Source organism: Salmo trutta, chromosome 22, assembly GCF_901001165.1.
Source record: "Salmo trutta chromosome 22, fSalTru1.1, whole genome shotgun sequence".
In the NCBI taxonomy this organism is placed as follows: Eukaryota; Metazoa; Chordata; class Actinopteri; order Salmoniformes; family Salmonidae; genus Salmo; species Salmo trutta.
Genome location: NC_042978.1, coordinates 50,103,668 through 50,107,345, shown reverse-complemented (window position 1 = coordinate 50,107,345; position 3,678 = coordinate 50,103,668).

Genomic DNA, 3,678 nt, shown 5'->3' with positions numbered 1-3,678 from the left:
ATACAGTCACCATCCAGACAGACTTACAGGAACCTCTGACCTGGATGTAATACAGTCACCATCCAGACAGACTGATAGGAACCTCTGACCTGGATGTAATACAGTCACCATCCAGACAGACTGACAGGAACCTCTGACCTGGATGTAATACAGTCACCATCCAGACAGACTGATAGGAACCTCTGACTGGATGTAATACAGTCACCATCCAGACAGACTGACAGGAACCTCTGGATGTAATACAGTCACCATCCAGACAGACTGACAGGAACCTCTGGATGTAATACAGTCACCATCCAGACAGACTGACAGGAACCTCTGACCTGGATGTAATACAGTCACCATCCAGACAGACTGACAGGAACCTCTGGATGTAATACAGTCACCATCCAGACAGACTGACAGGAACCTCTGACTGGATGTAATAGTCACCATCCAGACAGACTGACAGGAACCTCTGACCTGGATGTAATACAGTCACCATCCAGACAGACTGACAGGAACCTCTGACTGGATGTAATACAGTCACCATCCAGACAGACTGACAGAAACCTCTGGATGTAATACAGTCACCATCCAGACAGACTGACAGGAACCTCTGACCTGGATGTAATACAGTCACCATCCAGACAGACTGACAGGAAACTCTGACTGGATGTAATACAGTCACCATCCAGACAGACTGACAGGAACCTCTGACCTGGATGTAATACAGTCACCATCCAGACAGACTGACAGGAACCTCTGGATGTAATACAGTCACCATCCAGACAGACTGACAGGAACCTCTGGATGTAATACAGTCACCATCCAGACAGACTGACAGGAACCTCTGACCTGGATGTAATACAGTCACCATCCAGACAGACTGACAGGGACCTCTGACCTGGATGTAATACAGTCACCATCCAGACAGACTGACAGGAACCTCTGGATGTAATACAGTCACCATCCAGACAGACTGACAGGAACCTCTGGATGTAATACAGTCACCATCCAGACAGACTGACAGGAACCTCTGACCTGGATGTAATACAGTCACCATCCAGACAGACTGACAGGAACCTCTGGATGTAATACAGTCACCATCCAGACAGACTGACAGGAACCTCTGGATGTAATACAGTCACCATCCAGACAGACTGACAGGAACCTCTGACCTGGATGTAATACAGTCACCATCCAGACAGACTGACAGGAACCTCTGGATGTAATACAGTCACCATCCAGACAGACTGACAGGAACCTCTGACTGGATGTAATACAGTCACCATCCAGACAGACTGACAGGAACCTCTGACTGGATGTAATACAGTCACCATCCAGACAGACTGACAGGAACCTCTGGATGTAATACAGTCACCATCCAGACAGACTGACAGGAACCTCTGACCTGGATGTAATACAGTCACCATCCAGACAGACTGACAGGAACCTCTGGATGTAATACAGTCACCATCCAGACAGACTGACAGGAACCTCTGACCTGGATGTAATACAGTCACCATCCAGACAGACTGACAGGAACCTCTGACCTGGATGTAATACAGTCACCATCCAGACAGACTGACAGGAACCTCTGACCTGGATGTAATACAGTCACCATCCAGACAGACTGACAGGAACCTCTGACCTGGATGTAATACAGTCACCATCCAGACAGACTGACAGGAACCTCTGACCTGGATGTAATACAGTCACCATCCAGACAGACTGACAGGAACCTCTGACCTGGATGTAATACAGTCACCATCCAGACAGACTGACAGGAACCTCTGACTGGATGTAATACAGTCACCATCCAGACAGACTGACAGGAACCTCTGACTGGATGTAATACAGTCACCATCCAGACAGACTGACAGGAACCTCTGACTGGATGTAATACAGTCACCATCCAGACAGACTGACAGGAACCTCTGGATGTAATACAGTCACCATCCAGACAGACTGACAGGAACCTTTGACCTGGATGTAATACAGTCACCATCCAGACAGACTGACAGGAACCTCTGGATGTAATACAGTCACCATCCAGACAGACTGACAGGAACCTCTGACTGGATGTAATACAGTCACCATCCAGACAGACTGACAGGAACCTCTGACCTGGATGTAATACAGTCACCATCCAGACAGACTGACAGGAACCTCTGACCTGGATGTAATACAGTCACCATCCAGACAGACTGACAGGAACCTCTGACCTGGATGTAATACAGTCACCATCCAGACAGACTGTCAGGAACCTCTGACCTGGATGTAATACATCACCATCAAGACAGACTGACAGGAACCTCTGGCTGGATGTAATACAGTCACCATCTAGACAGACTGACAGGAACCTCTGGATGTAATACAGTCACCATCCAGACAGACTGACAGGAACCTCTGACCTGGATGTAATACAGTCACCATCCAGACAGACTGACAGGAACCTCTGACTGGATGTAATGCAGTCACCATCCAGACAGACTGACAGGAACCTCTGGATGTAATACAGTCACCATCCAGACAGACTGACAGGAACCTCTGACCTGGATGTAATACAGTCACCATCCAGACAGACTGACAGGAACCTCTGACCTGGATGTAATACAGTCACCATCCAGACAGACTGACAGGAACCTCTGACCTGGATGTAATACAGTCACCATCCAGACAGACTGACAGGAACCTCTGACCTGGATGTAATACAGTCACCATCCAGACAGACTGACAGGAACGTCTGACCTGGATGTAATACATCACCATCCAGACAGACTGACAGGAACCTCTGACCTGGATGTAATACAGTCACCATCCAGACAGACTGACAGGAACCTCTGGATGTAATACAGTCACCATCCAGACAGACTGACAGGAACCTCTGACTGGATGTAATACAGTCACCATCCAGACAGACTGACAGGAACCTCTGGATGTAATACAGTCACCATCCAGACAGACTGACAGGAACCTCTGACCTGGATGTAATACAGTCACCATCCAGACAGACTGACAGGAACCTCTGACCTGGATGTAATACAGTCACCATCCACTGGGATTGTGTGCTGTATCACCACCATCTCTCAAAACACACCTACTCTACCCATTATCAGGCAGCATCCCCACTCACACCAGTTTGTGTTTGGTTATGCCGACCCTCTAGCAGAGGTGCTTCAGTCAGCATGTCTGTGTTGTTACTGCTTCGAGAACAAACTCTTTGATCTGGGGCAACCATCGGCTCAGACATAAACAGCTTCAGTAGGTTTATTGGCTCCCTAACTAACATTATTCCATTCGTTGTAATAAACGCATTCTCTGACTCGGAGCTACTCAGTAAATTCAGCCATTTTTGGGAGTTCCAAAATATTCTCTATTGCCAGTGATGCAACAATGCCAATATGGCGATTTACAGTTACAGTTAGCTGGCGTTCTAAACCCAACTGTTTCCATTCCCCTTCAAGACATGAAGGTCAGTCAATACGGAACATTTCAAGAACTTTGAACGTTTCTTCAAGTGCAGTCGCAAAAACCATCAAGCACTACGATGAAACTGTCTCTCATGAGGACCGCCACAGGAAAGGAAGACCCAGAGTTACCTCTGCTGCAGAGGATAAGTTCATTAGAGTTACCAGCCTCAGAAATTGCAGTCCAAATAAATGCTTCACAGAGTTCAAGTAACAGACACATCTC